Genomic DNA, 26,291 nt, shown 5'->3' with positions numbered 1-26,291 from the left:
GCTCCTCATATTTTTGACACCTTTTGAAGCTCTTCATATATTTCACATCTTTTCAGACTCTTCATGATTTCCAACACCGCTTCAATCTCCTCATATTTTTCAGACCGTTTCATGCTCATCACATTTTTGTCACATTTTGAAGCTCTTCGTATTTTTCACATCTTTTGAAGCTCTTCGTATTTTCACATCTTTTAAAGCTCTTCATATTTTTCACACCTTTTCAGGCTCTTCATGTTTTTGAACACCGCTTCATGCTCCTCCTATTTTTCAGACCGTCATGCTCCTCATATATTTGACACCTTTGGAAGCTCTTCATATTTTTCACACCTTTTCAGGCTCTTCATGTTTTTGAACGACGCTTCATGGTCCTCCTATTTTTCAGACCGTTTCATGCTCCTCATGTATATCACACCTTTTGAAGCTCTTCATATTTTTCACACCTTTTCAGGCTCTTCATGTTTTTGAACCCCGTTTCATGCTCCTCCTGTTTTTCAGACCGTTTTATGCTCCTCATATTTTTCACAACTTTTGAAGCTCTTCATATTTTTCACACCTTTTGAAGCTCTTCATATATTTCACACCTTCTCAGGCTCTTCATGTTTTTCAACATCACTTCATGCTCCTCCTATTTTTCAGACCCTTTCATGCTAATCTAATTTTTGACACCTTTTGAAGCTCTTCATATTTTTCTCACCTTTGGAAGCTCTTCATATTTTTCACACCTTTTCAGGCTCTTCATGTTTTTGAACACTGCTTCATGCTCCTCCTGTTTTTCAGACCGTTTCATGCTCCTCATATTTTTCACAAATTTTGAAGCTCTTCATATTTTTGACACCTTTTGAAGCTCTTCATATTTTTCAAACCTTTTTCGGCTCTTTATGAATTTTAAAACCGCTTCATGCTCCTCCTATTTTTCACACCGTTTCATGCTCATCTCATTTTTGACAACTTTGGAGGCTCTTCATATTTTTCACACCTTATGAAGCTGTTCATATTTTTCACATTTTTGAAGCTCTTCATATCTTTCACACGTTTTCAGGCTCTTCATGTTTTTCAACACCGCTTCATGCTCCTGCTAATTTCCAGACCGTTTCATACTCCTCATATTTTTGGCACGTTTTGAGGCTCTTCATATTTTTCACACCTTTTCAGGCTCTTCATGTTTTTGAACACAGCTTCATGCTCCTCCTATTTTTCAGACCGTTCCATGCTCCTCATATTTTTGACACCTTTTGAAGCTCTTCATGTTTTTCACACCTTTTCAGGCACTTCATGTTTTTCAACACCACTTCATGCTCTTCTTATTTTTCAGATCGTTTCATGCTCCTCATATTTTTGACACCTTTTGAAGATTTTCATATTTTTCACACCTTTTCAGGCTGTTCATGTTTTTGCACACCGCATCATGCTCCTCCTTTTTTCAGACCGCTTCATGCTCATCTCATTTTTGACACCTTTTGAAGCTGTTCATATTTTTCACATCTTTTGAAGCTCTTCATATTTTTTAAACTTTTTCAGGCTCTTCATGTTTTTGAACACCGCTTCATGTTCCTCCTCTTTTTCATACCGATTCATGCTCCTCATATTTTTGACACCTTTTGAAGCTCTTCATATTTTTCACACTTTTACAGGCTTTTCGTGTTTTTGAACACCGCTTCATGCTCCTCCTATTTTTCAGACCGTTTCATGCTCCTCATGTATTTCACACCTTTTGAAGCTCTTCATATTTTTCACACCTTTTCAGGCTCTTCATGTTTTTCAACACCGCTTCATGCTTCTCCTATTTTTCAGACCGTTTCTTGCTCCTCATGTATTTCACACCTTTTGAAACTCTTCATATTTTTCAAACCTTTTCAGGCTTTTCATGTTTTTCCACACCACTTCATGCTCCTCCTAGTTTTTATACCGTTTCATGTTCATCTCATTTTTGACACCTTTTGAAGCTCTTCATATTGTTGACACCTTTTGAAGCTCTTCATATTTTTCACACCTTTTCAAGCTCTTCATGCTTTTCAACACTGCTTCATGGTCCTGCTATATTTCAGACCGTTTCATGCTCCTCGTATTTTTAACACCTTTTGAAGCTCTTCATATTTTTCACACGTTTTCAGGCTCTTCATGTTTTTCAACACCGCTTCATGCTGCTCCTCTTTTTCATTCCAATCATGCTCCTCATATTTTTGACACCTTTTGAAGCTCTTCATATTTTTCACACCTTTTCAGGCTTTTCATGTTTTTGAACACCGCTTCATGCTCCTCCTATTTTTCAGATCGTTTCATGCTCCTCATAATTTTGACACCTTTTGAAGCTCTTCATATTTTTCACATCTTTTCAGGCTCTTCATGTTTTTCAACACCGCTTCATGCTCCTGTTTTTTTTCAGACCGTTTCATGCTCCTCATGTATTCCACACCTTTTGAACCTCTTCATATTTTTCACACTTTTTCAGGCTCTTCATGTTTTGAACACCGTTTCATGCTGCTCCTATTTTTCAGACCATTTCATGCTCCTCATATTTTTGACATTTTTTGAAGCTCTTCATATTTTTCACACCTTTTCAGGCTCTTCATGTTTTTGAACACCGTTTCATGCTCCTCCTATTTTTCAGATCGTTTCATGCTCCTCATGTATTTCACACCTTTTGAAGCTCTTCATATATTTCAAAGCTTTTCAAGCTCTTCATATTTTTCAACATAGCTTCATGCTCCTCATATTTTTCAGACCGTTTCATGCTCCTCATATTTTTTATACCTTTTGAAGCTCTTCATATTTTTCACACCTTTTCAGACTCTTCATGTTTTTCAACACCGCTTCATGCTCCTATTATTTTTCAGACCGTTTCATGCTCCTCATATTTTTGACACGTTTTGAGGCTTGTCCTATTTTTCACACCTTTAAAGGCTCTTCATGTTTTTGAACACCGTTTCATGCTGCTCCTATTTTTCAGACCATTTCATGCTCCTCATATTTTTGACATTTTTTGAAGCTCTTCCTATTTTTCACACCTTTTCAGGCTCTTCATGTTTTTCAACACCACTTCATGCTTCTCCTATTTCTCAGACCGTTTCATGCTCATCTCATTTTTGACAGCTTTTGAAGTTCTTCCTATTTTTCACATCTTTTGAAATATTCATATTTTTCACACCTTTTCAGGCTCTTCATGTTTTTCAACACCGCTTCATGCTTCTCCTATTTTTCAGACCGATTCATGCTCCTCTCATTTCTGAAATCTTTTGAAGCTCTTCATATATTTCACACCTTTTCAGGCTCTTCATGTTTTTCAACACCGCTTCATGCTCCTCCTATTTTTCAGACAGTTTCATGCTCCTCATATTTTTGACACATTTTGAAGCTCTTCATATTTTTCACACCTTTTCGGGCTCTTCCTGTTTTTGACGACCACTTCATGCTCCTCCTATTTTTTAGACCGTTTTATGCTCCTCATATTTTTGACACCTTTTGAAGCTCTTCATATTTTTCACATCTTTTCAGTCTCTTCATGTTTTTCAACACCGTTTCATGCTCCTACTATTTTTCAGACCTTTTCAGGCTCCTCATATTTTTGACACATTTTGAAGCTCTTCACATTTTCACACCATTTCAGGCTCTTCATGTTTTTCAACACCGTTTCATGCTCCTCCTATTTTTCAGACCGTTTCATGTTTCTCATATGTTTGACACATTTGAAGCTCTTCATATTTTTCACATCTTTTTATGCTCTTCATGTTTTTGAACACCGTTTCATGCTCCTCCTATTTTTCAGACCGTTTCATGCTCCTCATATTTTTCACACCTTTTGAAGCTCTTCATATTTTTCACACCTTTTCAGGCTCTTCCTGTTTTTGATGACCGCTTCATGCTCCTCATATTTTTCAGACCGTTTCATGCTCCTCATATTTTTCAGACCGTTTCCTGCTCCTCATATTTTTCAGATCTTTTGAAGCTCTTCATATATTTCACACTTTTTCAGGCTCTTCATGTTTTTCAACAACACTTCATGTTCCTCCTATTTTTCAGATCGTTTCATGCTTCTCATAATTTTGACACATTTTGAAGCTCTTCATATTTTTCACACCTTTTCGGGCTCTTCCTTTTTTTGACGACCACTTCATGCTCCTCCTATTTTTTAGACCGTTTTATGCTCCTCATATTTTTGACACCTTTTGAAGCTCTTCATATTTTTCACATCTTTTCAGGCTCTTCATGTTTTTCAACACCGTTTCATGCTCCTACTATTTTTCAGACCTTTTCAGGCTCCTCATATTTTTGACACATTTTGAAGCTCTTCACATTTTCACACCATTTCAGGCTCTTCATGTTTTTCAACACCGTTTCATGCTCCTCCTATTTTTCAGACCGTTTCATGATTCTCATATGTTTGACACCTTTTGAAGCTCTTCATATTTTTCACATCTTTTCATGCTCTTCATGTTTTTGAACACCGTTTCCTGCTCCTCCTATTTTTCAGACCGTTTCATGCTCCTCATATTTTTCACACCTTTTGAAGCTCTTCATATTTTTCACACCTTTTCAGGCTCTTCCTGTTTTTGATGACCGCTTCATGCTCCTCATATTTTTCAGACCGTTTCATGCTTCTCATATTTTTCAGACCGTTTCCTGCTCCTCATATTTTTCAGATCTTTTGAAGCTCTTCATATATTTCACACTTTTTCAGGCTCTTCATGTTTTTCAACAACACTTCATGTTCCTCCTATTTTTCAGACCGTTTCATGCTTCTCATAATTTTGACAAATTTTGAAGCTCTACATATTTTTCCCATCTTTTCATGCTCTTCATCTTTTTAAAAACCGTTTCTTGCTCATCTTATTTTTCAGACAGTTTCATGCTCCTCATATTTTTGACACCTTTTGAAGTTCTTCATATTTTTCACACCTTTTCAGGCTCTTCATGTTTTTGAACACCACTTCATGCACCTCCTATTTTTCAGACAGTTTCATGCTCCTCATATATTTCAGACTTTTTCAAGCTCTTCATATATTTCACACCTTTTCAGGCTCTTCATGTTTTTCAACACAACTTCATTCCTCTCCTATATTTCAGACCGTTTCCTGCTCCTCATATTTTTGACGCCTTTTGAAGCTCTTCATATTTTTCACATCTTTTGAAGCTCTTCATATTTTTCATACGTTTTCAGACTCTTCATGTTTTTCAACACCGCTTCATGCTCCTCTTATGTTTCAGACCGTTTCATGCTCCTCATATTTTTGACACCTTTTGAAGCTCTTCATATTCTTCACACTTTTCAGGCTCTTCATGTTTTTGAACACCGCTTCATGCTGCTTCTATTTTTCAAACCGTTTCATGCTCCTCATATTTTTGACACGTTTTTAAGCTCTTCATATTTTTCACACCTTTTCCTGCTCTTCATCTTTTTCAATACCGTTTCATGCTCATCCTGTTTTTCAGACTGTTTCATGCTCCTCATATGTTTGAGACCTTTTGAATCTCTTCATATTTTTCACACCTTTTCAGGGTCTTCATGATTGTCATCACCGTTTCATGCTCCTCCTGTTTTTCAGAGAGTTTCATGCTCCTCATGTATTTCACACCTTTTGAAGCTCTTCACATATTTCACACCTTTTCAGGCTTCTCATTTTTTTTCAACACCACTTCTTGCTCCTCCTATTTTTCAGACCTTTTCATGCTCATCCCTTTTTGACACCTTTTGAAGCTCTTCATATTTTTCACACCTTTTCATGCTCTTCATGATTTTCAACACCGCTTCATTCTCCTCCTGTTTTTCAGACCGTTTCATGCTCATCTCATTTTGACACCTTTTGAAGCTCTTCATATTTTTCCACACCTTTTCAGGCTCTTCATGATTTTCAACACCGCTTCATGCTCCTCCTATTTTTCAGACCTTTTCATGCTCATCTCTTTTTTCACACCTTTTGAAACTCTTCATATTTTTCACACTTTTTGAAGGTCTTCATATTTTTCACACGTTTTCAGGCTCTTCATGTTTTTCAAAACCACTTCATGCTCCTCCTATTTTTCAGACCGTTTCATTCTCCTCATATTTTTGACACCTTTGAAGCACTTCATATATTTCACACCTTTTCAGGCTTTTCATTTTTTCAACCCGACTTAATGCTCCTCCTATTTTTCAGACCGGTTCATGCTCATCTCATTTTGACACCTTTTGAAGCTCTTCATATTTTTCACACATTTTGAAGCTCTTCATATTTTTCACACCTTTTCAGGCTCTTCATATTTTTCAACACCACTTCATGCTACTCCTATTTTTCAGACCGTTTCATGCTCATCTAATTTTTGACACTTTTTGAAGCTCTTCATATTTTTCACACCTTTTGAAGCTCTTCATATTTTTCACACGTTTTCAGGCTCTTCATGTTTTTCAACACAGCTTCATGCTCCTCCTATGTTTCAGACCGTTTATTCCTCCTCATGTATTTCACACCTTTTGAATCACTTCATATTTTTCACACCTTTTAAGGCTCTTCATGTTTTTGAACACCATTTCATGCTCCTCCTATGTTGCAGACCGTTTCATTCTCCTCATATTTTTGAAACCTTTTGAAGCTCTTCATATTTTTCACACCTTTTGAAGCTCTTCATATTTCTCACAGCTTTTCAGGCTCTTCATGTTTTTCAACCCCACTCCATGCTCCTCCTATTTTTCACACCGTTTCGTTCTCCTCATATTTTTCACACCTTTTGAAGCTCTTCATATATTTCACACCTTTTCAGGCTCTTCATTTTTTTCAACACCACTTCATTCTCCTCCTGTTTTTCAGACCATTTCATTCTCATCTCATTTTGACACCTTTTGAAGCTCTTCATATTTTTCACACCTTTTGAAGCTCTTCATATTTTTCACAAGTTTTCAGGCTCTTCATGATTTTCATCACCGCTTCATGCTACTCCTATTTTGCAGACCGTTTAATGCTCCTCATGTATTTTACACCGTTTGAAGTTCCTCATATTTTTCACACCTTTTCAGGCTCTTCATGTTTTTGAACACGGCGTCATGCTCCTCCTATTTTTCAGACCGTTTCATGCTCCTCATATTTTTGACACCTTTTGAAGCTCTTAATATTTCTCACAGCTTTTCAGGCTCTTCAGGTTTTTAAACACCGCTTCATGCTCCTCCAGTTTTTCAGACCGTTTCATGCTCCTCATATTTTGGACACCTTTTGAAGCTCTTCATATTTTTCACACCTTTTAAGGCTCTTCATGTTTTTCAACATCACTTCATGCTACTCCTATTTTTCAGACCATTTCATGCTCCTCATATTTTGGACACCTTTTGAAACTCTTCATATTTTTCACACCTTTTCAGGCTCTTCATGTTTTACAACAACACTCATCCTCCATCTAGTTTTCAGAGAGTTTCATGCTCCTCATGTATTTCACACCTTTTGAAGCTCTTCATATATTTCACACCTTTTCAGGATCCTCATTTTTTTCAACACCACTTCTTGCTCCTGCTATTTTTCAGCCCTTTTGATGCTCATCCCTTTTTGACACCTTTTGAAGCTCTTCACATTTTTCACAGCTTTTCAGGCTCTTCATGTTTTTGAACACCGTTTCATGCTCCTCCTATTTTTCAGACCGTTTCATGCTCCTCATATTTTTGACACCTTTTGAAGCTCTTCATATTTTTCACACAACTTCAGGCTCTTCATGTTTTTGAACACCGCTTCATGCTCCTTCTATTTTTCAGACCATTTCATGCTCCTCATATTTTTGACACCATTTGAAGTTCTTCATATTTCTCACACCTTTTCAGGTACTTCATGTTTTTCAACACCGCTTCATGCTCCTCCTATTTTTCAGACCGTTTCATGCTCCTCATATTTTTGACACCATTTGAAGTTCTTCATATTTCTCACAGCTTTTCAGGTTCTTCATGTTTTTCAAGACCGCTTCATGCTCCTCCTATTTTTCAGACCGTTTCATGCTCCTCATATTTTTGACACAATTTGAAGCTCTTCATATTTCTCACAGCTTTTCAGGTTCTTCATGTTTTTCAACACCGCTTCATGCTCCTCCTATTTTTCAGACCGTTTCATGCTCATCTCATTTTTGACACCTTTTGAAGCTCGTCATATTTTCCCACATCTTTTGAAGCTCTTCGTATTTTTCACACGTTTTCAGGCTCTTCATGTTTTTCAACACCCCTTCTTGCTCATCCTATTTTTCAGACCGTTACATGTTTCTATCATTTCTGACAACTTTTGAAGCTCTTCATATATTTCACACATTTTCAGGCTCTTCATGTTTTTCAACACCCCTCATGCTCCTCCTATTTTTCAGACCGTTTCATGCTCATCTCACTTTTGACACATTTTGAAGCTTTTCATATTTTCCACACCTTTTGAAGCTCTTCATATTTTTCAAACGTTTTCAGGCTCTTCATGTCTTTCAACACCGTTTCATGCTGCTTCTATTTTTCAGATCTTTTCATGCTCCTCATATTTTTGACACATTTTGAAGCTCTTCATTTTTTTCACACCTTTTGAAGCTCTTCATATTTTTCACACCTTTTCAGGCTCTTCATGTTTATTACACCGCTTCATGCTGCTCCTATTTTTCAGACCGTTTCATGCTCCTCATATTTTTGACACCTTTTGAAGCTCTTCATATTTTTCACACCTTTTCAGGCTCCCCATGTTTTTCAACACTGCTTCATGCTCGTCCTATTTTCCAGACCGTTTCACGCTCGTCTCATTTTTGACACCTTTTGAAGCTCTTCATATTTCTCACAACTTTTAAGCTCTTCATGTTTTTCACACGTTTTCAGGCTCTTCATGTTTTTGAACACCGCTTCATGTTCCTCCTAATTTTCAGACCGTTTCATGCTCCTCATATTTTTGACACCTTTTGAAGCTCTTCATATTTTTCACACCTTTTCAGGCTCTTCATGTTTTTCAACACCGCTTCATGCTCTTCCTATTTTTCAGACTGTTTCATGCTCCTCATATTTTTGACACCTTTTGAAGCTCTTCATATGTTTCACACCTTTTAATGCTCTTCATATTTTTGAACACCGCTTCATGCTCCTCCTATTTTCAGACCGGTTCATGCTCCTCATATTTTTGACACCTTTTGAAGCTCTTCATATTTTTCACACATTTTCAGGCTCTTCATGTTTTTCAACACCGATTCATGCTCCTCATATTTTTGACACCTTTTGAAGCTCTTCATATTTTTCACACCTTTTCAGGCTCTTCATGTTTTTCAACACCGATTCATGCTCCTCATATTTTTGACACCTTTTGAATCTCTTCATGTTTTTCACACCTTTTCAGGCTCTTCATGTTTTTGAACACCACTTGTGTTCCTCCTATTTTTCAGACCGTTTGATGCTCCTCATATTTTTGACACCTTTTGAAGCTCTTCATATATTTCACACGTTTTCAGACTCTTCATGTTTTTCAACACCACTTCATGCTTCTCCTATTTTTCAGACCGTTTTATGCTCCTCATATTTTTCACACCTTTTGAAGCTCTTCATATTTTTCAACCTTTTTAGGCTCTTCATGTTTTTGAACACGGTTTCATGCTCCTGCTATTTTTCAAACTGTGTCATGTTCGTCTCATTTTATCAACTTTTGAAGCTCTTCATATTTTTCACACCTTTTGAAGCTCTTCATATTTTTCAACCTTTTTAGGCTCTTCATGTTTTTGAACACGGTTTCATGCTCCTCCTATTTTTCAAACTGTGTCATGTTCGTCTCATTTTATCAACTTTTGAAGCTCTTCATATTTTTCACAGCTTTTGAAGCTCTTCATATTTCTCAAACCTTTTCAGGCTCTTCATGTTTTTCAACACCCCTTCTTGCTCATCCTATTTTTCCGACCGTTTCATGCTTCTCTCATTTCTGACACATTTTGAAGCTCTTCATATATTTCACACATTTTCAGGCTCTTCATGTTTTTCAACACCACTTCATGCTCCTCCTATTTTTCAGACCGTTTCATACTCATCTCGCTTTTGACACATTTTGAAGCTCTTCATATTTTCCACACCTTTTGAAGCTCTTCATATTTTTCAAACGTTTTCAGGCTCTTAATCTTTTTCAACACCGCTTCTTGCTCCTCCTATTTTTCAGACCGTTTCATGCTCCTCATATTTTTGACACGTTTTGAAGCTCTTCATATTTTTCACACCTTTTCAGGCTCTTCATGTTTTTGAACACCGTTTCATGCTCCTCCTATTTTTCAGACCGTTTCATGCTCCTCATATTTTTGACACCTTTTGAAGCTCTTCATATTTTTCTCACCTTTTCAGGCTCTTCATGTTTTTCAAAACCGCTTCATGCTCCTCCTATTTTTCAGAGAGTTTCATGCTCCTCATGTATTTCACACCATTTGAAGCTCTTCATATTTTTCACACCTATTCAGGCTCTTCATGTTTTTGAACACCGTTTCATGCTGTTCCTATTTTTCAGATCGTTTCATGCTCATCTCATTTTTGACATTTTTTGAAGCTCTTCAAATTTTTCACACCTTTTCACGCTCTTCATGTTTTTGAACACCGCTTTATGCTCCTGCTATTTTTCAGCCCGTTTCATGCTCCTCCTATTTTTCACACTTTTTGAAGCTCTTCATATTTTTCACACCTTTTCAGTCTCTTCATGTTTTTCAACACAACTTCATGCTCATCCTATTTTACAGACCGTTTCATGTTCCTCATGTATTTTACACCTTTTGAAGCTCTTCATATTTTTCACACCTTTTCAGGCTCTTCATGCATTTGAACACCCTTTCATGCTCCTCCTATTTTTCAGACCGTTTCATGCTCCTCATAGTTTTGACACCTTTTGAAGCTCTTCATATTCTTCACACCTTTTCAGGTTTATCATGTTTTTCACCACCGCTTTATGCTCCTCCTATTTTTCAGACCGTATCATGCTCCTCATATTTTTGACACCTTTTGAAGCTCTTAATATATTTCACACCTTTTCAGACTCTTCATGATTTCCAACACCGCTTCATGCTCCTCATGTTTTTCAGACCGTTTCATGCTCATCTCATTTTTATCACCTTTTGAAGCTCTTCATATTTTTCACACGTTTTCAGGCTCTTCATGTTTTTCAACACCGTTTCATGCTCCTCATGTATTTCCAACCGTTTGAAGCTCTTCATATTTTTCACAACTTTTCAGGCTCTTCATGTTTTTGAACACGGTTTCATGCTCCTCCTATTTTTCAGACCGTTTCATTCTCCTCATGTATTTCACACCTTATAAAGCTCTTCATATTTTTCACACCTTTTCAGGCTCTTCATGTTTTTGAGCACCGTTTCATTCTCCTCCTATTTTTCAGACCGTTTCATGCTCCTCATATTTTTGACACCTTTTGAAGCTCTTCATATTTTTCACACCTTTTCAGGCTCTTCATGTTTTTGAACACCGCTTCATGCTCCTGCTATTTTTCAGCCCGTTTCATGCTCCTCCTATTTTTCAAACCTTTTGAAGCTCTTCATATTTTTCACACCTTTTCAGGCTCTTCATGTTTTTGAACACCGCTTCATGCTCCTGCTATTTTTCAGACCGTTTCATGCTCCTCATATTTTTGACACCTTTTGAAGCTCTTCATATTTTTCTCACCTTTTCAGGCTCTTCATGTTTTTCAAAACCGCTTCATGCTCCTCCTATTTTTCAGAGAGTTTCATGCTCCTCATGTATTTAACACCGTTTGAAGCTCTTCATATTTTTCACACCTTTTCAGGCTCTTCATGTTTTTGAACACCGTTTCATGCTGCTCCTATTTTTCAGATCGTTTCATGCTCATCTCATTTTTGACATTTTTTGAAGCTCTTCATATTTTTCACACCTTTTCACGCTCTTCATGTTTTTGAACACCGCTTCATGCTTCTGCTATTTTTCAGCCCGTTTCATGCTCCTCCTATTTTTCAAACCTTTTGAAGCTCTTCATATTTTTCACACCTTTTCAGCCTCTTCATGATTTTGAACACCGCTTCATGATCCTCCTATTTTTCAGAATGTTTCATGCTCCTCATGTTTTTGACAAGTTTTGAAGCTTTCCATATTTTTCACAACTTTTCAGGATCTTCATGTTTTTGAACAGAGCTTCATGTTCCTCCTATTTTTCAGACCGTATCATACTCGTCATATTTTTCACACCTTTTGAACCTCTTCATATTTTTCACACCTTTTCAGTCTCTTCATGTTTTTCAACACAACATCATGCTCATCCTATTTTCCAGACCGTTTCATGTTCCTCATGTATTTCACACCGTTTGAAGCTCTTCATATTTTTCACACCTTTTCAGGCTCTTCATGCATTTGAACACCCTTTCATGCTCCTCCTATTTTTCAGACCGTTTCATGCTCCTCATAGTTTTGACACCTTTTGAAGCTCTTCATATTTTTCACACCTTTTCAGGCTCTTCATTCATTTGAACACCCTTTCATGCTCCTCCTATTTTTCAGACCGTTTCATGCTCCTCATATTTTTGACACCTTTTGAAGCTCTTAATATATTTCACACCTTTTCAGACTCTTCATGATTTCCAACACCGCTTCATGCTCCTCATATTTTTCAGACCGTTTCATGCTCATCTCATTTTTATCAATTTTGATGCTCTTCATATTTTTCACAACTTTTGAAGCTCTTCATATTTTTCACACGTTTTCAGGCTCTTCATGTTTTTCAACACCACTTCCCGCTTCTCCTATTTTTCATACCGTTTCATGCCCCTCATATTTTTGACACCTTTTGAAGCTCTTCATTATCCACCTTTTCAGGCTCGTCATGTTTTTCAAGACGGTTTCATGCTCCTCATATATTTCCAACCGTTTGAAGCTCTTCATATTTTTCACAAATTTTCAGGCTCTTCATGTTTTTGAACACGGTTTCATGCTCCTCCTATTTTTCAGACCATTTCGTGCTCCTCATGTATTTCACACCTTCTAAACCTCTTCATATTTTTCACACATTTTCAGGCTCTTCATGTTTTTGAACACCGTTTCATTCTCCTCCTATTTTTCAGACCTTTTCATGCTCCTCATATTTTTGACACCTTTTGAAGCTCTTCATATTTTTCACACCTTTTCAGGCTCTTCATGTTTTTGAACACCGCTTCAGGCTCCTGCTATTTTTCAGCCCGTTTCATGCTCCTCCTGTTTTTCACACCTTTTGAAGCACTTCATATTTTTCACACCTTTTCAGGCTCTTCATGTTTTTGAACACCGCTTGATGCTCCTCCTATTTTACAGACTTTTCCATGCTCCTCATGTATTTCACACGTTTTGAAGCTCTTCATATTTTTCACACCTTTTCAGCCTCTTCATGATTTTGAACACCGCTTCATGATCCTCCTATTTTTCAGAATGTTTCATGCTCCTCATATTTTTGACAAGTTTTGAAGCTTTCCATATTTTTCACAACTTTTCAGGATCTTCATGTTTTTGAACAGAGCTTCATGCTCCTCCTATTTTTCAGACCGTATCATACTCGTCATATTTTTCACACCTTTTGAACCTCTTCATATTTTTCACACCTTTTCAGTCTCTTCATGTTTCTCAACACAACTTCATGCTCATCCTATTTTCCAGACTGTTTCGTGTTCCTCATGTATTTCACACCTTTTGAAGCTCTTCATATTTTTCACACCTTTTCAGGCTCTTCATGCATTTGAACACCCTTTCATGCTCCTCCTATTTTTCAGACCGTTTCATGCTCCTCATAATTTTGACACCTTTTGAAGCTCTTCATATTTTTCACACCTTTTCAGGTTCTTCATGTTTTTCAACACCGCTTCATGCTCCTCCTATTTTTCAGACCGTTTCAGGCTCCTCATATTTTTGACACCTTTTGAAGCTCTTAATATATTTCACACCTTTTCAGACTCTTCATGATTTCCAACACCGCTTCATGCTCCTCATATTTTTCAGACCGTTTCATGCTCATCTCATTTTTATCACCTTTTGATGCTCTTCATATTTTTCACAACTTTTGAAGCTCTTCATATTTTTCACACGTTTTCAGGCTCTTCATGTTTTCACACCACTTCATGCTTCTCCTATTTTTCAGACCGTTTCATGCTCCTCATATTTTTGACACCTTTTGAAGCTCTTCATATTTTATCCACCTTTTCAGGCTCTTCATGTTTTTCAACACCGCTTAATGCTCTTCCTATTTTCCAGACCATTTCATGCTCCTCATGTATTTCCGACCTTTTGAAGCTCTTCATATTTTTCACACCTTTGCAGGCTCCCCATGTTTTTCAACACGGCTTCATGATCCTCCTGTTTTTCAGACCGTTTCATGCTCCTCATATTTTGACACCTTTTGAAGCTCTTCATATTTTTCACACCTATTCAGTCTCTTCATGTTTTTAAACACTACTTCATGCTCCTCCTATTTTTCAGACCGATTCATGCTCCTCATGTATTTCACACCTTTTGAAGCTCTTCATATTTTACCCACCTTTTCAGGCTCGTCATGTTTTTCAAGACGGTTTCATGCTCCTCATATATTTCCAACCGTTTGAAGCTCTTCATATTTTTCACAACTTTTCAGGCTCTTCATGTTTTTGAACACGGTTTCATGCTCCTCCTATTTTTCAGACCGTTTCATGCTCCTCATGTATTTCACACCTTTTAAAGCGCTTCATATTTTTCACACCTTTTCAGGTTCTTCATGTTTTTGAACACCGTTTCATTCTCCTCCTATTTTTCAGACCGTTTCATGCTCGTCATATTTTTGACACCTTTTGAAGCTCTTCATATTTTTCACACCTTTTCAGGCTCCCCATGTTTTTCAACACTGCTTCATGATCCTTCTTTTTTCAGACCGTTTCATGCTCTTCATATTTTTGACACTTATTGAAGCTCTTCATATTTTTCACACCTTTTCTGGCTCTTCATGTTTTCAACACCGCTTCATGCTCGTCCTATTTTCCAGACCGTTTCATGCTCGTCTCATTTTTGACATCTTTTGAAGCTCTTCATATTTCTCACAACTTTTAAGCTCTTCATGTTTTTCACAAGTGTTCAGGCTCTTCATGTTTTTCAACACCGCTTAATGCTCCTCCCTTTTTTCAGACCGTTTCATGCTCCTCCTATTTTTCAGACCGTTTCATGCTCCTCATATTTTTGACACCTTTTGAAGCTCTTCATATTTTTCTCACCTTTTCAGGCTCTTCATGTTTTTCAAAACCGCTTCATGCTCCTCCTATTTTTCAGAGAGTTTCATGCTCCTCATGTATTTAACACCGTTTGAAGCTCTTCATATTTTTCACACCTTTTCAGGCTCTTCATGTTTTTGAACACCGTTTCATGCTGCTCCTATTTTTCAGATCGTTTCATGCTCATCTCATTTTTGACATTTTTTGAAGCTCTTCATATTTTTCACACCTTTTCACGCTCTTCATGTTTTTGAACACCGCTTCATGCTTCTGCTATTTTTCAGCCCGTTTCATGCTCCTCCTATTTTTCAAACCTTTTGAAGCTCTTCATATTTTTCACACCTTTTCAGCCTCTTCATGATTTTGAACACCGCTTCATGATCCTCCTATTTTTCAGAATGTTTCATGCTCCTCATGTTTTTGACAAGTTTTGAAGCTTTCCATATTTTTCACAACTTTTCAGGATCTTCATGTTTTTGAACAGAGCTTCATGTTCCTCCTATTTTTCAGACCGTATCATACTCGTCATATTTTTCACACCTTTTGAACCTCTTCATATTTTTCACACCTTTTCAGTCTCTTCATGTTTTTCAACACAACATCATGCTCATCCTATTTTCCAGACCGTTTCATGTTACTCATGTATTTCACACCGTTTGAAGCTCTTCATATTTTTCACACCTTTTCAGGCTCTTCATGCATTTGAACACCCTTTCATGCTCCTCCTATTTTTCAGACCGTTTCATGCTCCTCATATTTTTGACACCTTTTGAAGCTCTTAATATATTTCACACCTTTTCAGACTCTTCATGATTTCCAACACCGCTTCATGCTCCTCATATTTTTCAGACCGTTTCATGCTCATCTCATTTTTATCAATTTTGATGCTCTTCATATTTTTCACAACTTTTGAAGCTCTTCATATTTTTCACACGTTTTCAGGCTCTTCATGTTTTTCAACACCACTTCCCGCTTCTCCTATTTTTCATACCGTTTCATGCCCCTCATATTTTTGACACCTTTTGAAGCTCTTCATTATCCACCTTTTCAGGCTCGTCATGTTTTTCAAGACGGTTTCATGCTCCTCATATATTTCCAACCGTTTGAAGCTCTTCATATTTTTCACAAATTTTCAGGCTCTTCATGTTTTTGAACACGGTTTCATGCTCCTCCTATTTTTCAGACCATTTCGTGCTCCTCATGTATTTCACACCTTCTAGACCTCTTCATATTTTTCACACCTTTTCAGGCTCTTCATGTTTTTGAACACCGTTTCATTCTCCTCCTATTTTTCAGACCTTTTCATGCTCCTCATATTTTTGACACCTTTTGAAGCTCTTCATATTTTTCACACCTTTTCAGGCTCTTCATGTTTTTGAACACCGCTTCAGGCTCCTGCTATTTTTCAGCCCGTTTCATGCTCCTCCTGTTTTTCACACCTTTTGAAGCACTTCATATTTTTCACACCTTTTCAGGCTCTTCATGTTTTTGAACACCGCTTGATGCTCCTCCTATTTTACAGACTTTTCCATGCTCCTCATGTATTTCACACGTTTTGAAGCTCTTCATATTTTTCACACCTTTTCAGCCTCTTCATGATTTTGAACACCGCTTCATGATCCTCCTATTTTTCAGAATGTTTCATGCTCCTCATATTTTTGACAAGTTTTGAAGCTTTCCATATTTTTCACAACTTTTCAGGATCTTCATGTTTTTGAACAGAGCTTCATGCTCCTCCTATTTTTCAGACCGTATCATACTCGTCATATTTTTCACACCTTTTGAACCTCTTCATATTTTTCACACCTTTTCAGTCTCTTCATGTTTCTCAACACAACTTCATGCTCATCCTATTTTCCAGACTGTTTCGTGTTCCTCATGTATTTCACACCTTTTGAAGCTCTTCATATTTTTCACACCTTTTCAGGCTCTTCATGCATTTGAACACCCTTTCATGCTCCTCCTATTTTTCAGACCGTTTCATGCTCCTCATAATTTTGACACCTTTTGAAGCTCTTCATATTTTTCACACCTTTTCAGGTTCTTCATGTTTTTCAACACCGCTTCATGCTCCTCCTATTTTTCAGACCGTTTCAGGCTCCTCATATTTTTGACACCTTTTGAAGCTCTTAATATATTTCACACCTTTTCAGACTCTTCATGATATCCAACACCGCTTCATGCTCCTCATATTTTTCAGACCGTTTCATGCTCATCTCATTTTTATCACCTTTTGATGCTCTTCATATTTTTCACAACTTTTGAAGCTCTTCATATTTTTCACACGTTTTCAGGCTCTTCATGTTTTTCACACCACTTCATGCTTCTCCTATTTTTCAGACCGTTTCATGCTCCTCATATTTTTGACACCTTTTGAAGCTCTTCATATTTTATCCACCTTTTCAGGCTCTTCATGTTTTTCAACACCGCTTAATGCTCTTCCTATTTTCCAGACCATTTCATGCTCCTCATGTATTTCCGACCTTTTGAAGCTCTTCATATTTTGCACACCTTTGCAGGCTCTTCATGTTTTTCAACACCGCTTCATGCTCTTCCTTTTTTTCAGACCATTTCATTCTCCTCATATTTTTGACACCTTTTGAAGCTCTTCATATTTTTCACACCTTTTCAGACTCTTCATGTTTTTCAACAGCGCTTCATGCTCCTCCTATTTTTCAGACCGTTTCATGCTCCTCATGTATTTCACACATTTTGAAGCTCTTCATATTTTTCACACATTTTAGGCTCTTCATGTTTTTGAACAGCATTTCATGCTCTTCCTATTTTTCGGACCGTTTCATGTTCCTCATATTTTTGACACCTTTTGAAGCTCTTCATATTGTTCACACCTTTTCAGGCTCTTCATGTTTTTCAACACCACTTCATGCTCCTCCTATTTTTCAGACCGCTTCATGCTCCTCATATTTTTGACACATTTTGAAACTCTTCATATTTTTCAAACCTTTTGAAGCTCTTCATATATTTCACACCTTTGAAGGTCTTCATCTTTTTCACACCTTTTCAGGCTCTTCATGTTTTTCAAAACCGCTTCATGATCCTCCTTTTTTTAAGACCGTTTCATGCTCCTCCTATATTTGACAGCTTTTGAAGCTCTTCATATTTTTGATACCTTTTCAGTCTCTTCATCTTTTTCAATACCGCTTCATGCTCCTACTATTTTTCAGACCGTTTCATGCCCTCATACTTTTGACGCCTTTTAAAGCTCTTCATATATTTCACACCTTTTCAGGCTCTTAATGTTTTTCAACACCACTTCATTCTCCTCCTATTTTTCAGACCGCTTCATGCTCCTCATATTTTTGACACATTTTGAAACTCTTCATATTTATCACACTTTTTGAAGCTCTTCATATATTTCACAACTTGAAGGTCTTCATGTTTTTCACACCTTTTTAAGCTCTTCATGTTTTTGAACACCGTTTCATGCTCCTCCTATTTTTCAGACCGCTTCATGCTCCTCATATATTTGACAACTTTTGATGCTCTTCAGAGTTTTCACACCTTTTCAGGCTCTTCATGTTTTTGAACACTGCTTCATTCTCCTCCTATTTTTCAGGTCATTTCATGCTCCTCATATTTTTGACACCTTTTGAAGCTCTTCATATTTTTCACACATTTTCGTGCTCTTCATGTTTTTGAACACCGCTTCATGCTCATCCTAATTTTCAAACCATTTAATGCTCCTCATTTTTTTGACACCTTTTGATGCTCTTCATATTTTGCACACCTTTTCAGGCTCTTCATGTTTTTCAACACCGCTTCATGCTCCTCCTATTTTTCAGACCGTTTCATGCTCCTCATATTTTTGACACCTTTTGAAGCTCTTCATATTTTTCACACCTTTTCAGACTCTTCATGTTTTTCAACAGCGCTTCATGCTCCTCCTATTTTTCAGACCGTTTCATGCTCCTCATGTATTTCACACATTTTGAAGCTCTTCATATTTTTCACACATTTTAGGCTCTTCATGTTTTTGAACAGCATTTCATCCTCTTCCTATTTTTCGGACCGTTTCATGTTCCTAATATTTTTGACACCTTTTGAAGCTCTTCATATTGTTCACACCTTTTCAGGCTCTTCATGTTTTTCAACACCACATCATGCTCCTCCTATTTTTCAGACTGCTTCATGCTCCTCATATTTTTGACACATTTTGAAACTCTTCATATTTTTCACACCTTTTGAAGCTCTTCATATATTTCACACCTTGAAGGTCTTCATGTTTTTCACAGATTTTCAGGCTCGTCATGTTTTTGAACACCGTTTCATTCTCCTCCTATTTTTCAGACCGATTCATGCTCATCTAATTTTTCACAACTTTTGAAGCTCTTCATATTTTTCACACCTTTTCATGCTCTTCATGTTTTTGAACACCGTTTCATGCTCCTCCTATTTCTCAGACCATTTCATGCTTCTCATATTTTTGACACCTTTAGAAGCTCTTCATATTTTTCACATCATATTTTTGACACCTTTTGAAGCTCTTCATATTTTTCACACCTTTTCAGGCTCTTCATGTTTTTCAACACCGCTTCATGCTCCTCCTATTTTTCAGACAGTTTCATGCTCCTCATATTTTTGACACCTTTTAAAGCTCATCATGTATTTCACACTTTTTCAGGTTCTTCATTTTTTTCAACATCGCTTCATCCTTCTCCTATTTTTCAGATCGTTTCATGGTCATCTCCTTTTTGAACACCTTTTGAAGCTCTTCATATTTTTCACACCTTTTCAGGCTCTTCATGTTTTGCAACACCGCTTCATACTCCACCTATTTTTCAGACCATTTCATGCTACTCATGTATTTCACACTTTTGAAGTTCTTCAAATTTTTCATACCTTTTAGGCTCTTCATGTTTTTGAACACCGTTTCATGCTCTTCCTATTTTTCAGACAGTTTCATGTTCCTCATATTTTTGACACCTTTTGAAGCTCTTCATATTTTTAACACTTTTTCAGGCTCTTCATGTTTTTCCACATCACTTCATGCTATTCCTATTTTTCAGACCGTTTCATGCTCCTCATATTTTTGCCACCTTTTGAAGTTCTTCATATTTTGCACACCTTTTCAGGTTCTTCATTTTTTCAACACCGCTTCATGCTCCTCCTATGTTTCAGACCGTTTCATGCTACTCATGTATTTCACACTTTTTCAAGCTCTTCATATTTTTCATACCTTTTAGGCTCTTCATGTTTTTGAACACCATTTCATGCTCTTCCTATTTTTCAGACCGTTTCATGCTCCTCATATTTTTGACACCTTTTGAATCTCTTCATATTTTTCACACCTTTTCAAGCTCTTCATGTTTTTCAACTCCGATTCATGCTCCTCCTATTTTTCAGATCATTTCATGCTCCTCATATTTTTGACACCTTTTAAAGCTCTTCATACATTTCACACCTTTTCAGGCTCTTCATGTTTTTCAACACCACTACATGCTCCTCCTATTTTTCAGACCGTATCATGCTCATCTCATTTTAGACACATTTTGAAGCTCTTCATGTTTTTCACACCTTTTCAGGGTCTTCATGTTTTTCAACACCGCTTCATCCTCCTCCTATTTTTCAGACCGTTCATGCTCCTCATATTTTTGAAACATTTTGAAGCTCTTCATATTATTCACACCTTTTCAGGCTCTTCATGTTTTTCAACAGCGCTTAATGCTCCTCCTATTTTTCAGACCGTTTCATGCTCCTCATGTATTTCACACATTTTGAAGCTCTTCATATTTTTCACACATTTTAGGCTCTTCATGTTTTTGAACAGCATTTCATCCTCTTCCTATTTTTCGGACCGTTTCATGTTCCTAATATTTTTGACACCTTTTGAAGCTCTTCATATTGTTCACACCTTTTCAGGCTCTTCATGTTTTTCAACACCACATCAGCTCCTCCTATTTTTCAGACCGCTTCATGCTCCTCATATTTTTGACACATTTTGAAACTCTTCATATTTTTCACACCTTTTGAAGCTCTTCATATATTTCACACCTTGAAGGTCTTCATGTTTTTCACACCTTTTCAGGCTCGTCATGTTTTTGAACACCGTTTCATTCTCCTCCTATTTTTCAGACCGATTCATGCTCATCTAATTTTTCACAACTTTTGAAGCTCTTCATATTTTTCACACCTTTGAAGGTCTTCATGGTTTTCACACCTTTTCAGGCTCTTCATGTTTTTGAACACCGTTTCATGCTCCTCCTATTTCTCAGACCATTTCATGCTTCTCATATTTTTGACACCTTTAGAAGCTCTTCATATTTTTCACATCATATTTTTGACACCTTTTGAAGCTCTTCATATTTTTCACATCTTTTCAGGCTCTTCATGTTTTTCAACACCGCTTCATGCTCCTCCTATTTTTCAGACAGTTTCATGCTCCTCATATTTTTGACACCTTTTAAAGCTCATCATGTATTTCACACCTTTTCAGGTTCTTCATTTTTTTCAACATCGCTTCATCCTTCTCCTATTTTTCAGATCGTTTCATGGTCATCTCCTTTTTGAACACCTTTTGAAGCTCTTCATATTTTTCACACCTTTTCAGGCTCTTCATGTTTTGCAACACCGCTTCATACTCCGCCTATTTTTCAGACCGTTTCATGCTACTCATGTATTTCACACTTTTGAAGTTCTTCATACCTTTTAGGCTCTTCATGTTTTTGAACACCGTTTCATGCTCTTCCTATTTTTCAGACAGTTTCATGTTCCTCATATTTTTGACACCTTTTGAAGCTCTTCATATTTTTAACACTTTTTCAGGCTCTTCATGTTTTTCCACATCACTTCATGCTATTCCTATTTTTCAGACCGTTTCATGCTCCTCATATTTTTGACACCTTTTGAAGCTCTTCATATTTTGCACACCTTTTCAGGTTCTTCATTTTTTCAACACCGCTTCATGCTCCTCCTATGTTTCAGACCGTTTCATGCTACTCATGTATTTCACACTTTTTGAAGCTCTTCATATTTTTCATACCTTTTAGGCTCTTCATGTTTTTCTACTCCGATTCATGCTCCTCCTATTTTTCAGACCATTTCATGCTCCTCATATTTTTGACACCTTTTAAAGCTCTTCATACATTTCACACCTTTTCGGGCTCTTCATGTTTTTCAACACCACTACATGCTCCTCCTATTTTTCAGACCGTTTCATGCTCATCTCATTTTAGACACATTTTGAAGCTCTTCATGTTTTTCACACCTTTTCAGGGTCTTCATGTTTTTCAACACCGCTTCATCCTCCTCCTATTTTTCAGACCGTTCATGCTCCTCATATTTTTGAAACATTTTGAAGCTCTTCATATTATTCACACCTTTTCAGGCTCTTCATGTTTTTCAAGCCCGCTTCATACTCCTCCTAATTTTCAGTCCGTTCATGCTCCTCATGTTTTTGATACCTTTTGAAGCTCTTCATATTTTTCACACCTTTTCAGGCTCTGCAGGTTTTTGAACACCGTTTCATGCTCCTCCTATTTTTCAGACCGTTTCATGCTCATCTCGTATTTGACACCTTTTTAAGCTCTTCATATTTTTCACACCTTTTCAGACTCTTCATGTTTTTGAACACCGTTTCATGCTCCTCCTATTTTTCAGACAGTTTCATGCTCATCTCATTTTTGACACCTTTTGAAGCTCTTCATATTTTTCACACCTTTTGATGCTGCCAGTTTTATTTAAGACTTTACATATCTGAATAATCAGTTAAAAAGCAAATGTCATTTTTAGAGTTGCACAAAAGGAAAATAATAGGGAAATTGATGGCTGGCTTATGATGTGGGGCCAATTTCCATAAGTGAAATAAAAAATCTAAGTTTTAGAACCTGGGGCTCTAAAAATAGCACTTGTAATTAGTACTGTTCTTCACATTCATAGTTTAAGGAAGTCACTACATTTTATTTCTTGATGTTATAGATTTAACAACATATTGGTAGCAACATGTAACTTCTCACATGGATTAGACATCAAGAGACCAGTTTATGTATATAAACTTAAACACTGAAAATGAATATATTCAGCTATTATGTAACTTATAGCAAATACAAACTTGTTAACAACTTTCCAAAAGGCACTAAAGACAGTGTTGATAAAGAGTGGTCTTTTGCATCATTTTCAAAAATTCTTCCTTGTTTATTTCTCCATCCCCATCATGATCAGCCTCATCAAGCATTTCCTGAAGTTCATCATCTGTTAAATTTTCCCCTAGCTCCTTAGCAACCCTCTTGATATTGTTCAATGATATTCTTCCTGTATCATCATCATCAAATAGTTTGAAAGCCTTCAATATTTCTTCTTTTTCATCCTTTTCACTCATTTTTACACTCATTATGGCAAAAAATTCTTCAAAATTAATGGTGCCAATTCCTTCTTTGTCAGTTTCAGCTATCATCTTTTTAATTTCTTCTTTCTTTGGCTCAAATCCTAAGGCCCACATTGCAATCATGTCTCCAACCGGCGCCCCCGGCCGGGACCTCCCAGCTTTACCCACCAGCCTGAAACTCTTCATATTTTTGACACGTTTTCAGGCTTTTCATGTTTTTCAACACCGTTTCATGAGCCTCCTATTTTTCAGACCGTTTCATGCTCCTCATATTTTTGACACCTTTTGAAGCTCTTCATAATTTTCACACCTTTTCAGGCTCTTCATGTTTTTCACACGTTTTCAGGCTCTTCTTGTTTTTGAACACCGTTTCATGCTCCTCCTATTTATCAGACCGTTTCATGTTCCTCATATTTTTGACACCTTTTGAAGCTCTTCATATTTTTCACATCTTTTCAGGCTCTTCAAGTTTTTCAACACCACTTCATGCTCCTCCTATTTTTCAGACCGTTTCATGCTCCTCATATTTTTGACACCTTTTGAAGCTCTTCATATTTTTAACACCTTTTCATGCTCTTCATGTTTTCAACACCACTTCATGCTCCTCCTATTTTTCAGAAACGTTTCATGCTCATCTCGTATTTGACACCTTTTGAAGCTCTTCATATTTTTCACACCTTTTGAAGCTCTTAATATTTTTGACACGTTTTCAGGCTTTTCATGTTTTTCAACACCGTTTCATGAGCCTCCTATTTTTCAGACCGTTTCATGCTCCTCATATTTTTGACACCTTTTGAAGCTCTTCATAATTTTCACACCTTTTCAGGCTCTTCATGTTTTTCACACGTTTTTAGGCTCTTCTTGTTTTTGAACACCGTTTCATGCTCCTCCTATTTTTCAGACCGTTTCATGTTCCTCATATTTTTGACACCTTTTGAAGCTCTTCATATTTTTCACATCTTTTCAGGCTCTTCAAGTTTTTCAACACCACTTCATGTTCCTCCTATTTTTCAGACCGTTTCATGCTCCTCATATTTTTGACACCTTTTGAAGCTCTTCATATTTTTAACACCTTTTCATGCTCTTCATGTTTTCAACACCACGTCATGCTCCTCCTATTTTTCAGACCGTTTCATGCTCATCTCGTATTTGACACCTTTTGAAGCTCTTCATATTTTTCACAACTTTTGAAGCTCTTCATATTTTTGACACTTTTTCAGGCTTTTCATGTTTTTCAACACCGTTTCATGCTCCTTCTATTTTTCAGACCGTTTCATGCTCATCTCCTATTTGACACCTTTTGAAGCTCTTCATATTTTTAACACCTTTTGAAGCTCTTCATTATTTTCACACCTTTTCAGGCTCTTCATGTTTTGCACACGTTTTCAGGCTCTTCATGTTTTTGCACACCGTTTCATGCTCCTCAAAATTTTGACACCTTTTGAAGCTCTTCATATTTTTCACACCATTTCAGGCTCTTCATGTTTTTAAACACTGCATCATACCGTTTCATGCTCCTCCTATTTTTCAGTCCGTTTCTTGCTCCTCATATTTTTGACACCTTTTGATGTTCTTCATATTTTTCACACCTTTTCAGGCTCTTCATGTTTTTGAACACCGCTTCATGCTCCTCCTATTTTTCAGACCGTTTCATGCTCCTCATATTTTTCACACCTTTTCAGGCTCTTCGTGTTTTTGAACACCATTTCATGCTTCTCCTATTTTTCAGACCGTTTAATGCTCCTCATGTATTTCACATCTTTTCAAGCTCTTCATATTATTCACACCTTTTCAGTCTCTTCATGTTTTTGAACACCGTTTCATGCGACTCCTATTTTTCAGACCGTTTCATGCTCATCATATTTTTCACACCTTTTGAAGCTCTTCATATTTTTCACACCCTTTTAGACTCTTCATGTTTTTCAACACGACTTCATGCTCCTCCTATTTTTCAGACCGTTTCATGCTCCTCATATTTTTGACAACTTTTGAAGCTCTTAATATTTTTCACACGTTTTCAGACTCTTCATGGTTTTCAACACCGCTTCATGCTCCTCCTAATTTTCAGACCGTTTAATGCTCCTCATATTTTTCACATCTTTTGAAGCTCTTCATATTTTTCACAACTTTTCAGGCTCTTCATGTTTTTGAACACAGCTTCATGCTCCTCCTATTTTTCAGACCTTTTCATGCTGATCTCATTTTGACACCTTTTGAAGCTCTTCATGTTTTTCATATCTTTTGAAGCTTTTCATATTTTTCACACCTTTTCAGGCTCTTCATGATTTTCAACACCGCTTCATGCTCCTGCAATTTTTCAGACCGTTTCATGCTCCTCATATTTTGACACCTTTTGAATCTCTTCTTATTTCTCACACCGTTTCACGCTCTTCATGTTTTTCAACACTGCTTCATGCTCCTCCTATTTTTCAGACCGTATCATGCTCATCTCATTTTTTACACCTTTTGAAGCTTTTCATATTTTTCACACCTTTTCAAGGCCCTTCATGATTTTCAACACCATTTCATGCTCCTACTATTATTAACACCTTTTGAAGCTCTAAATATTTTTCATACCTTTTCAGGCTCTTCATGTTTTTGAACACCGCTTCATGCTCCTCCTATTTTTCAGACCGTTTAATCCTCCTCATGTATTTCACACCTTTTGAAGCTCTTCATATTTCTCACAGCTTTTGAGGCTCTTCATGTTTTTGAACACCATTTCTTGCTCCTCCTATTTTGCAGACCTTTTCCTTCTCCTCATATATTTGACACCTTTTGTTACTCTTCATATATTTCACACCTT

This window comes from Dama dama, chromosome 29 (assembly GCF_033118175.1).
Source record: "Dama dama isolate Ldn47 chromosome 29, ASM3311817v1, whole genome shotgun sequence".
NCBI lineage: Eukaryota > Metazoa > Chordata > Mammalia > Artiodactyla > Cervidae > Dama > Dama dama.
This window is presented reverse-complemented; position numbering follows the sequence as displayed.